The following is a 12,987-nucleotide window of genomic DNA, read 5'->3' on the forward strand; positions in this document are numbered from 1 at the left end:
ATTGACTGACTTGGAGCTACACAGGTGAGAAAAGGCTATTGACATCTAGTGAGGTTTACAGGACTAGGGCCCGAGTTTAATATTAAGATTATTCCCCAAATTAATAACGTAGATAATTGTTGATGAAGGAGCTTCTGTGGTAACAGATGGGAGTTAGGTATGGGGTAGAACAGTCCTTATGGTGCAGATTCGGGAAAATAGAGTAAATTGACTGTGAAAAGGGAGTGGGATCAGGAGGTATTCGAGGATGAAGTTATGGTATAGGCACTGGCTAGTATCACTTGGATAATTTAATAATAGGTCATGATTTGCAAAAATACTGAGTGCCCTCCATTCTAGTTGAAGTCAAGGGAACACAGATTTTCAGAGATACTGAGCACAGTCTCTTAATTGAAGGTGGTCATGAGTGTAGTGTTATGTTTCCTCTTTCACATTTTTCTACATTAATGGACAATTTAAATGGAAAAAATGGAGTTTTGTTTCCTAAAAGTTTCTGCGCCCCTATTTTATTCTGCCATGGTAAATTCACACCAACACAAGGCTTTTCACACCACTTAAGCCTTGGATTATGTCAAAGTGAATATAGAGGGCCTTCCATGATCCTGTCATAGACACTCTGTACCAGGCTGCATTTCACCCTCTTTGAAATCAGAATTCATGGTTTGTGACATCACCTTTCTTTTAGGGAAACGATTATGATGTCACATCCAGATTATCACTGCAAATGAATGATAAATAACCACTGTGGTGGAACACTTAGGAAATAAGGCCCTCTTTGGATGAAAATGTTCTTAAATAAGAGGAAAAAGCAGGAAGGAAGTAAACAGTAATGTATGAGACATCAACATACATTATTGGGGCAAATTCTCCACTGGTTTAAATTGTTATTGCTCCATTAACTTCAATTGAGGAATGGTAATTTACACAAGCTCAGATGTGTCCTATTATCTCTAAAGAGATAGTTTTTCAAAGTCTTCCAGGAAGCATCAAGCGCTCTTAAAAATAAAAATGAAGCTGTCAGGCAGTGCTTTTAGTTTACCTTGTTTGTCACCATTTTGCCATGCACTAAAGGTGCTTTAATGTATTCTTGTTTACATCAGTCTATTGTTATTTTGTTCTAAGAAGTGTATAATTTACATAATCTCTAAAATACACTATATACATAAAGATATGATGTATAACAGTAAACATGTTTTTATCAGTCAGTGTGTACTGCCTGATCTGTTGTACTACAAGACCAACTGTAGGTGTGGGAAGAGTGATTATTTTCTATTTTGAAATGCTGATGTGGAATATAATGACATAATAATGCTATAAGTGGAAAGAATAACCCTTTCTTCTTTCTAGTCTGTTCAAGTTGGTTAAATATTTGAATCTTACAAAGCAATCTGTCTTCTAATTTTGGCAGAGATCAACTATGGAGACTTGGATTAGTTTTAGCAGATATAAATATGTAAACAGAATGGCCAGCACATATATTATCAAATACCGCTGTCACAGAGAAAACTTTCTGAAACCTTTTCAGTGTTCAATACAGTAGCAATACTTAGAGGTTGACCTTGAAGTTTTTGAAATGTGAATTGATCCACTGGAACAAGTACAAAGCCAGCTTTGGTGCTAAATGTAAATTGTTAAAAATGGTGCTGCATAACATCTGCCTTGTACTATGCCTTAATCAGCTCTGTGAAAAATGAAAGTTTAACGATCTACTATAGTGGCTTCTAAGTGAAGGATAAACAAAGGATGAAAGAGTTTCCTTGCATGGGTTGTAACTGATGGCATGAAAAATGTCAAGAACCATCTGCCTTAAACTTATCCAAACTGTCATCAAGTATTCTAATCCAGTCAAACGAGATACAACCAGAGCAACCTATGTAACTTGCTGAAGGCTTATCAAAAGAGTTGTAAATAATAAAAAAAAGCCCTAAAAACTATCAACTGCATAACCACAGATTGCTGCCAGTTTGCCTGTGGCTTTGAAATTCAATCCCATTTCTCTAGTCTGACAAACTGTACTAAATGGTAAAATGGATTTTTATTGCTTTCAGCCATTTTCATTCCAGCTGCTATCGCTAGTTGAATACTCAGTTTTCTAATATGAGAATTAAGGCTTCTTTTTGCTTCTTTTTTTCTCTCCTCTATTTGTGTGTGTGTATTTGTCAACTACAGTATGCACAAAAATCTAATTATGCAGAGAAAAAAGTGTAAATGTGGCATTTCACACACTCATAGCTTTAAAAGCTGCTGTTCTTTTTCAAGCTGGTACACAAAACAGATATGAATTATTTTTATATCATTAACTCATATCTTTCATATTAACCTTCACAACACAGATGAAAATATATTTATCCTAAGACAATGATGTTTTTAATTATCTTAAACTAATTTTATTTAAATTGTTCTCTGACACAAATATTCATTTGTTCATTTATTTGTTTAACAATGAACATAGGCTTTCTCTCATCTTTCATTGTTCATTTGTATCTTTAGGTCATTAAATGTCTTTAAAAATCTAACCTTGAATAACTTGGGAGTTCATGTCCTATTGCAAGTGGATGGAAATTGTGTTCCTAAATCACTTTTGATGGTTATGATAGAATATTGCCAATACAGCAAATCCTCTCTAAGGCCCTGATCCTGCAAACATGTAGGCATGTGCTTAACTTTACAACCATAAGCAATCTTATTGATTTAAATGAAACTATTCATGGTATTAAAGTTAAACATGTGTGTATGTGTTTGGAGGAGTAGAGTGGAAAGTCTTGAAGCAGACTCACTAGCAAAGACTTGTGCACTCTCTCCAAGGCCCATTGAAATCCACAGGACCCCATAACGGTGTAAAGGAGTCTTTGTAGCACATGCGTCTGCATGCTCAGGACCGAATACATATTAAGGATTGATAAAATCACTGTAAATGACTAGAGTTGTTGAAGAACAGACTGCTAGTGGACATTGGATCAGGATTTGTGTGAAAAGGGGAAACAGGGAAGGAAAGAAAACAGAAGGAAAGGCAAAAGAAAAAGGAGAAAAAGCATGGAAAATGCATCATCACATGCACTTAATTTATTTTGTCACCTGTGTGTTCGTAATCCTGATTTCTAATATTTTGTAGTCAATATAATATATAGAATTTGAATAATTAAATGTTAGTAAAATGAGACCTTGTTGCAACTGTTTCTTTTCTAAGAGGTTGAGAGAAAGCATGTAGTTTTGGCATGGGTTAAGAAATATGTATTTTAATGAGGTACCAGTATGTTCTGTTAACCAGCATGTTCCATTTATTTTGGCAGTATATACAAATGTACATAATTTTCACTTAAAATGTAAAAATTATTAAAACTCATTCAAACATCCATATATTCTGTTGTTTAAACTCATACTTTTTATTTGCTTCTAATACTTATGTGCAGTGTATAAGAAAATAATCTATTTTTAATGTACTTAAGGATTTCATTGTGAATTTTTACACTTAATGTCGATACATTTGTCATGGAATATTCCAGTTTGCAGAAGGAAATATATGATTCAGTATTGCTTTTTTGTGTGTGTGACAAAATGGTATGCAATGCATTGGAAGATTAGTTATCTATAGCAGTTTTATGAAATGCAAATGTCATAACACAGATTACATTTCCATAAAACCAAAATAACATTTCAATATATGTGATTTAGTTTTACTGTCTACATTTTTATTTAGCACTGAAAACACATTGATTCATATTCATAGCAGTATTTTTCCTCTTATGTTTAACAAAAAGTAGAGAACAATTTAGAACTTTGGTAACTGGTTCAGTGCTAGCATGGCCCTTATGAAAAAATTGTATCTGCAACTACCCCCCCCCCCCCCTTTAAAAATAATCCTCCACCCATTCCATTTTTTCTCCTAATGTATAGATGTCTGACAAGGGAGTATGATCTAATCATCTCTATATCTCTCCTGATTCAAATGTGGAATCTTTACATTCCTTGCTCCCCACTTTAAGTCAGTTCTTAGAGACACACAGCTAGAAAAAGCATGGCTAGTTAACAGAAATGGAACCCAAATGTTCTGGCAGTTTTTAATTAAAAAAACAACAACATTGGATATTATATTTATAAAAGCAAATTGTTCCAGATGACTTGATTTGATTGAAATAGTTACTTACCTGATTCTTGGAATTGAGTTATTTAAATATAATTATTCACAGGTCTCCTAGGCTACTTAGAATAAAGGTGAAACTAGTTAGGGTCCTGCTATGATCTCTGTCATTTGTATTGACTGCTGCCTGGCACTCTTGTTTTCATTCTGTGCATTGTCTACCTGATTTTTCTTCCCATGTAAGCTGGTGGGTCTACACCTTTTTAGTCTATGAATGGGTTAGTAAAAGAGAGAGCCTCTGCTCACTCATCTGCCCACAGTCACCCACTTATTTGGTTATTTATTTGTTATTTGTATTGAAGTAGCACATGGGAGCCCCAAGCAAAACCTTTGGTCCCATTGTACTAGGCCCTGCGTGCAAACAAAGAAAAATATGGCTCCTGCCACAAAGAGTTTACAATCTAAGTATAAAAGAAGAACACCAGATTGGCAGTGAGGTGGGGAAAGGGGCACAAGGAAACATTGTTTGTCAGTTTGACAGGCTGTGGCCTCAGCACATCAGTTGCGTAAACACTGTCAAATATGGCTCTCAGATGCCTCAATCTGCAGATTGCTAGGTAAAGTTCTGACGATCACTAGTTTGTGATGGGCGATAGTCAGAAAAACACTGTACTAGCCATTGGCTATTTGAACACCACATGAGTTGGATCAGTGAAATCAAAAAGCCATGATTCTGTATATGTAATAAAAGGAAGGCATACGTCGATGCCTCAGTTCCTACAGAATTTTTTTAGTTTTTTCTCATGTTTAATTTCTTATTGGTTTGCATATCCAGAATGCTTAGTCTGCATTGGCATTTAAAACTTAATTACTGTTAATAGACTGTAGCATATAGATAGTTATATGGTGAGTGACTCCTGACTCTGTGGGACAATAACGGAAGATGTAAAAGGATCTTACTATGACATGAGGGAAATGGAATTAAGAAAAGAGCTACCATATGATATGCCATGTATAGAACTTGTTGAAAGACTGAATAAGCTACAGTATATAGCCCGATAACTCAGGCCATCTGTATCTTTGTCATTTTCATCTGGTATCTACCCTCTATATTACCTATTACTGTACATCCAGCTTTGTTTGTGTATTATAATTAGGTATGCATTACATAGAAGTCTGGTTTTTTGCTTTCAGAGTAGACTACTTGTTTACTGATACTTTTAAAATTGCTTTTATTTATTAATCTTTTAATGATATTTTGTCTTTTTTTTGTTGTGAACACTGCAATTTGTTGTTGCTCTATTGTCAATTTTGTCTATAAAATCCCATGATTTTCTTAACAATCACCTTTTAAGGATGATTTTATTTCTAGGACAGGGAAATGTATATAACAACACATCATGCTGTTGCATCATCATAAGCTATTGAATACCTATCTTTTTCTTCTTTTGTAGGTTAAGCAGCTCAGGGAGGAAAAAACTAGATGTTGCCAGATGCTCAGATGACTAGATTCTGAATGAGTGAGGAAGCAACAAGTTATAATTGCCTAAGAAAAAATCATTGCCAATACTCTCTCAAAGATGTGCTAGTTATGCAGCTATTTCATTGTATATGTGAATTTTAATACAAACAGGACAGGTAACTTCAATATAAGTTTTCAGACAATCTCTCTCTCTCTCTCTCTCCCTCTCTCTCTCTCTCTCTCTCTGTGTGTGTGTGTGTGTGTGTGTGTGTGTGTGTGTGTGTGTGTGTGTATACACATACATGGAAGACTTGACTTTGTGGTATAAAAAAAGCATCTCTATTGTTTCTGCTTTCATACAGCACCCTCGCAGTAGTGTTAGCCACTTTTCTGTTTTGAATGATCTAAACTGAGTTAACTAAGTTACAAGGATTCATTTATATTTGTACCTGTATTTGCTTGTTACCCTTCCTCATTTCAAATGACATGAATAGAAAAGATTTTTTGTTCAGACAGCCAGCATGGAGAAAACATTATCTGCACTGGGTAACTGTGAGCATTTGTTTCCTTATGAGCCTCACCCTTGTTTTTATTATTTGTTAGTCTGCAGTCTAACCAGCAATCAAAGTCAAATAAAGACTCTCCCCCCCCCCCCCCCCCCGCTTTAACTGTAACAATCTCAAAAAGGCCAGGATGTAACAGAGATGGGGTGAAACAGGTTTATCGGGTTATATCAGTTTCATGTCAATTTCAGCTACTATTTTCACAACATGAAGAATCTGACTGAGGTTGGCCTTGGTGAATGAGGATGACTGGAATGAGGGAGATGTGGATGGTCTGAATGGGAAGGGATGGAAGAGGGGGAACAAAGTTTCTGCTAAGCCCTAGACTCACAGCCTTTTCCATACGAGGATGCTCCATAGTCCATCCATTCTACTGGTGATCTAGCCAGTATCCCTTCCCCCATTTAACAATATTGGAAGGGAAGGGTAGCTGCAGCCCAGCTCCTATTTGCAACCCAGTTATAGTACCTATGCTCTAAGAAATCAGGCATGGTCAGAATCAACCAGATTTTGTGTTGAGACAATAGAATTAAAATTTAAAGGACCAAAAGATCTTCGTGAAGCTTTCAGTGGCCACAGTTCACAACAGTAGTTTTTTCTCTTTTCTCTCTTGCTTACCTGAGTGAAATGGGTGCAAGCAATATAGGGAAGAGAGATCAGCGTGGAAGTCAAAGACTTGGCAAATGGGCCAAACACAGGACTGAACTGTGTGCATTGTGTGATCACACAGATGGCAATAAATCTTTTAGTTTTTTTGGCCCACTTGACCTTATATGACCTCTCTTATCACCACAGTATCCAGGTCTCTGAAAACACTAATATATGCTTTATCTGTTCCTCTTAACTTCACTCCATGAGTGATTGCAAGGGGAAAGGCTTCTGCAAGCCACCCTTGTGCTTTTCCCATATGATCAGCCAATAGATACGTCATTAATCCAATCCTATCATCATTTACTAAAAAACACTTTATTCCGTTACATTTTCCCTTTAAGTATAGAAGAACTTTTTTCAACCTCTAATTATGTACCGTAGGTTTTGGGTGTTGTACAGTATTTCATCTTTTGATCTATTTGCAGTGCAGTCTCTAGATCTGTTGCACATTTTGCCTGAGAAATATTGCTTTCAATTTTTAGGGCAGCCTAACAATGGAAAAAAATAGAAGACATAACTTAATAAATGTTAATCTGATAGAAAGCTGAGAGCTTAGCTGCAGTCAGAAAAGTTTAATACAAGAATTCTGGGATTGTTTTTTAACTTATTTAGAGTCTTAAGAGCATTCATCATGTTATCTTATCAGGTATCCAAAGATAGCTCTGTCAGAACCCCACAGAGCATTGGCAAATATGCCATGCATTTTCAGGGATGAAGAAAAAATGATTTAACCTACAAAATGTTAGTATAAGATTTTTCTGAAATCTTTCTAATACTCTGTGCAACAAACTCACAAAATCTGCAAGCTCAGCTCCTGACAAATGCAAGCAAAGCTACTATCATGCTCTTCTCTTTTAAATAACTTTGCTGCTGATTTTGGATTCTGAGAATGGATTAGAAGCTACTGCAGCTTTGCTGGCAGCATGACATACAAATGTCACCTTTGCTTTCAAGTGGACTTTTAATTTGCTTTTCAGAATGAGGTTCAGATGCACAGGGTGGCTGATGTCTTTGCTCACATTTCTACTACTGATGTGTCAAGTGGTTAGTTCTAATAGACAAGAAGTTACTAAGAATATGAATCTTCAGACCCAGAGTGTGGAAAATAGCCACAGTCACCTGCTGCAGCTCAAATTACCATTGTTTTACTTTGTAGGAAATAACTGATCAGCAAATGTATCATATATGGAGAACCACAGTTCGGAAACAACATCTCTTTTGTGAGCTTTTGTGACAGGTCTAGATGTTTCCCCTCCAAGTTGTATCTCAGCAATGATATTCTCAAGCCTTTCATTCCTTAATGGCCATTTGTCTGTGGATGGCGAAGAATCTTGCTATATTCATAATCTTGCTGTAATATTAGATAACATAGATTCACACAATTAAAAACAAAAACGCCACCCATGTGCTATGCTGTCGTCATATTTGGTATTTACCTTCTGGCACAAACAGATGCTCAGGAGGATGGTGTAGTACCAGATACAATTCATGATGGAATTTTGAGCTATTTGGTTCATGGCATGTAGCTCAGTCATTTTGATAGTTTGCTTGCTAGTTGATTCCTGGGAGAGACTTTTCTCTAGAAGTGGTACTTTTCCGGTGAAACTTGTCAGTCAGAACTCAGTACTCTTTTTCTATCTGTATTTTTTAAAAAAAATCCATACTGCCCTAAGGCTATTCAGAATATCTTAGCAACAGTGGGAACAGAACTCCAATCCTCCTTCTCTAAATGTGCAGGACAATGGAGAATCTCTACAGATTTTCATATATATATGGTCTATGTCACCCATTTAATATTTTTTTCCATCCAGTAGAGGACAGTGGTAGAGAGACACACTAGCTAATGATACATTACATTTGCAGTACACATGGCTGCTAAGTGCTCACTTTTAATTCCCTTGTCTTTGAGATATTATCTGATACTTTAAATGTGTCTGTAGTCAAGTGACAGATGGGAAAGGACAAATTTATAGCCTCTTGGCTACTGCACACTACCACAAAGTTCCTACATGTGTACCAGTTTCAGATTCTTCATTTCTTATTATGACAACAGTGTGATATATTTATATCATAGTGTGGTTGAGGCTGCTAGTAAAATTGGTTTTCTCAAGTTACCTTGCAGGAGTGTCTATTTGTTCTTTGAGTGTTGTTCTTTAGATATATGGTAACTCAAAGGTATGGCAGAAAAGCAAAAAAGATCTGGTGGTACAATATCTGGTGATTTTTGCTTTGATGACCTTTAAGATAAAATGTGGAGGATCTTAAGAAGAATAAACAAAACTGGCTCATAACCAGCCTTTTCTCTGGTGTTTTGCCAGTAAGTTAACATGTCACTATATTTGTAGTTAAGAAGATGCTTTTTCTTTCTGTGCTCATATTCTAATTGGTGTGTAACATTTCCAAGTAAACTACTTTGAGGGTGGAAATTCCTCTGACTTTTTATCTACAACACAAATTCATTTCTAGACATAGTCTGAAGATGATCACTCTGCTGATCATATGCCGTGACTATAGGGGCTGACTCAACACCCATTAAACTTAATAGAAGCCTGTCCATTAACTGCAATGAACCTTGGACCAGGCCCATAGTAAGTGAGGTTGACAAACAGCAGGCAATAGAACATAGAACAACAGGGACTGTAATTTGTAATGTAGTGAACTAAAAGAAAATGAAGCCTGATACAGCCAATATATTTTCATAGCCCTGCGAACTCTGTTTGGCTCTATACTTCTAAGCAAGCTTTATCCTGAAGCAGATATGAAGGCAAACCAGATGTGTTTTATATACTTCCAAATTCCCAATAAGCAACTACTTAAAAAGCATTTATTTCCTCTTTAATTTGTGAACTATGAGAGCAGGAAGCCAATATAACCTATGATGTGATAGTGATATGCTACTGAATGTGCCTGAATTTCAAACTAAAATATAAACATTTGACTTGTCTCAGAGGTAAGACACAGGCTAGATGATTTATTTGATTTTAGATCAGCTCATGGTTTGGTAATCTGGTTGAATCTGTACTCCTGGCAAGTATTTTCTTGCGAATTATTTTATTCCTTCATTTTAGCATTTATTTGTAGAATTTTACAGCTAGTTATAATTAAGAACAATAAAAAAATCCCCTCTTCTCAGTGCAGAGGTACAAAGTTGTTATGTTGCTGTGGAATATGTTGTAATTTACTCAGCTGCCCAGGCAAAATCAACCTACTCACCAGTCAAAAACCCAACCAACCAAAGTCTAAGGTAGTATATGTCTCTCCCTCACTCCCTAGTCATGTCTTTATTCTCTTCTTGATGCATCATTTTAGGAAATGAGCTAAAGAGAAAACCGAATTCTTCTTCTGCACTAATCTGACATAGAAATCTATTTGCTGTTTCCTGGAAGACAGAAGAGCAGAATTAGAGTCTCAGAGACTTCTAGATGGCACTCACCTTCTGTTTGTTTCAAGAGCCCAGGAATGAAACTTCCTTTTTATCTTGGGTAGGTATGAACAGCAATCTCCAGGCTAGGAATGCCCTGTTGTCTAGAAGAGAAATTACAAGTCTTGTAGGCAACTAAGCATTAGGTCCAGCTAGGACGTTCCTGGAGACCAGATAAATCTTATGTTGGCAGATGCTAATTCTGTGGTTTCTTTAGAAGACTTTCTATTAAAAGATCATGAACTTTTGATTCACTGTTGTCCTATACCTTGTGTAGTTACTTACAACAGTGCAAAATGAGTGTAAAATGTTTCCAGTTTAGGATGGCAACACTTGACACTCATTGGAAAAATGGCTTTGTCAGGTGCAACAATGATTCAGATCAGGCCATCTGTTCTAAGGGCAGCAAGCAGCTCCTGGCTAATTTTGAGAGAGGCAGGAAAGGCAAGGGAAGGGGATGGAGTTCCAAATCGATAGCACATTGTGAAAGGACTTTATTTTCTTCCTCCTAATGAGAATAAGGACAAAACATTTAAAAGGAAAATGTCCTCAAAGAATAATTCAGCATTTGTAATGGTTTGTGCTCCTGTACTACAAAGTATAGTGTGATCTGGAAGATTATAAAAGCAGCTTAGTCAGCTTGCCTTAGCTAAACCTAGGTTAGGAGCATTATTGGTTGTGGGTCTAGCTATGGGTCTAATCTTGCAAGCATCTTCACATAACAGCTATTGATTTCAATGTGCTATTGAAGCTGTCTGGACTCCTGTAGGATCACATCTTTTAAAACCAAGTTATTTTGCATATATTTTCCAGTATATTTGGACATGATGTTGGAAATACCTGACAGAGGTTTTCATGTCAAAACCAGATACCTTTGTGCATTTCAAAAGCCTTTAGAACACTTGCAAAGCGACTCCCTTGCTATTTTAGTCTATTACAAAAATCTTGGGAAATTTTGTAAGATTTTGGAAGCATTGTTTTGTAATGGCTGTAGTGGCAGAATTGTTTGCAGTATTTTGCTTATTAAATACCTTTCCCTGAATCCTGAAGTAACCAGAGCCTAGGATTTTAAATCAGACAGCACTGTTCTGAACAGAAACTGTTCTTCTTGGTAGCTTGAGGTATCAGCTAACCGCCATGTATGAGCACCAGCAGACTACACATATGGAGAAGTTAAATTCAGTCTTAGTGACTGCCCATTATTTTTTTAATAGAATATATAGCAAAAAGGAAAGAAAAACATTTAGATGAATGTAGATATTCTTTCCCTTGCAGCTGGCTGGAGACTAATCATTAAACACATTTTAAGGTGAGTAGCATTTAATCATGCTTCTGAAAATGTCACATTTGATATAGAGAGATTATTATGTTCACAATAAAGTTACACTAGCTTCTATAATACTTCTCTTTCTATGCTGGATTATTCTGAGTTTCACTAAGAACAGGAAAAAAAGGCTCAGCTGGTTTTCTATCTGACTTTGGGGAGCTTTGTATGCACAAGACTTTAGTTAATGGATGCTGGTTTCCTATTTCAAATCTGCCCCCTCCCCTCAGGAATGTAATTTGGTTCTAGCAGTTTACAAGCCTGACCCTCATCATAAGATTTAAGCATAATGATTTCCAGTACAGAATGAATCATTGCTTCAGTTTTGAGAACTGTATTATATTACTTGTAAAACTACACATAGTACTTTTATCATGATCCCTTTTCTTCCAGTTACTGTTGAAGTGTATTGATTCCCTTTCTAGTTTTCTCTGTTTGTCCTAGTCTTTGTCCTTATTATCCACCCTGCAGCTGTGGATCAAACAATGCTACTTTCTTGCATAAAAGGCTTTAGAAAGAAGCTGGTTCTAAAAATCTGAACTTGGTTTTCCTTGTCAGTGTAACTCAGGGAAGTATGGGATAGGCAGTATCTGCTTGTGAATTATGAAACTTTAAGATAAAGATGAATTAACTTGTTCAGATAAAACCAGCTAAAACCATCATTTAGAGCCCAGCACAGAGCCCATTGAACTCAATGGGAATCTCCCCAATAGACATTAGGTTTTAAACTCAACAACACGCCTTGAAAAAGTGTGATTGATTTTTTGTTTTTGTTTGCTTAGAAAAAACTATCAGTTTATTTTCTATTTTCAGCTTGGATTAGAACATCCAAAATGGTAAAAGAAAATCTGTGCATCACTGTGTTTGTAGCCAAGCTGAAATTAAGAATTGTTGACTAGAAAATGACAGGTTTTTAATGCGTTTCTGAACAGAACCATAGCTACAGATCTTTTGTGGTTCATCCATCACTGCTTTTAGATGTACAGTAATTGCTAAGATTCAAGAAGACTGCAATAGAAAGAAATGGAACTTAATTTAAAATATTGTTTGAAATGCATGAAAAGCAGATTACAGTTCTACTCAACACTTTACCCGATCTGTTTAACATATCACTCATATGTCATCTCTCCAGCTACTTGTCTATTTTGTCACAGAGAATTTTTCTTTGTCAAAAGAATATGACTATGGCAATAATGCTCCTTGGGATAATGTACATGCTTCCGACAATTCTCTAAGCAGAATATAAGATCAGGATTTTTCAAAAATCACCATCACCAAACAAAATCAGATCCGTCTATAACATTTTCTGTTCCACTGATGAATCTGTAATACTGGGCTCTCTACTCCAATCCATGTGCAATGCGCACAGAACTCCTGTGTTCCTCACATACTTTTACGTGACAAAACACCATTAAGATATGTAATACTGTTAAAGTTGAACACCTTTTTTTAGGAAATATGAAGGACACATGAATAGCTGATGCCTCT

At 36.1% G+C, this 12,987-nt stretch overlaps 1 long non-coding RNA gene across 1 annotated transcript; it reads left to right on the forward strand.

Annotated features, from left to right (window-relative positions):
- Positions 1-5,539: 5,539 nt before the first annotated feature.
- On the forward strand, positions 5,540-11,515 carry LOC142831161 (uncharacterized). Its single transcript, XR_012906833.2, has 3 exons — positions 5,540-5,716; positions 10,064-10,236; positions 11,451-11,515. It is a non-coding gene; the product is annotated as an uncharacterized LOC142831161 (long non-coding RNA).
- The last annotated feature ends 1,472 nt before the right edge of the window (positions 11,516-12,987 follow it).

The sequence above is a fragment of the Pelodiscus sinensis genome, chromosome 12 (genome assembly GCF_052426305.1).
Source record: "Pelodiscus sinensis isolate ZL-2025 chromosome 12, ASM5242630v1, whole genome shotgun sequence".
Lineage (NCBI taxonomy): Eukaryota > Metazoa > Chordata > Testudines > Trionychidae > Pelodiscus > Pelodiscus sinensis.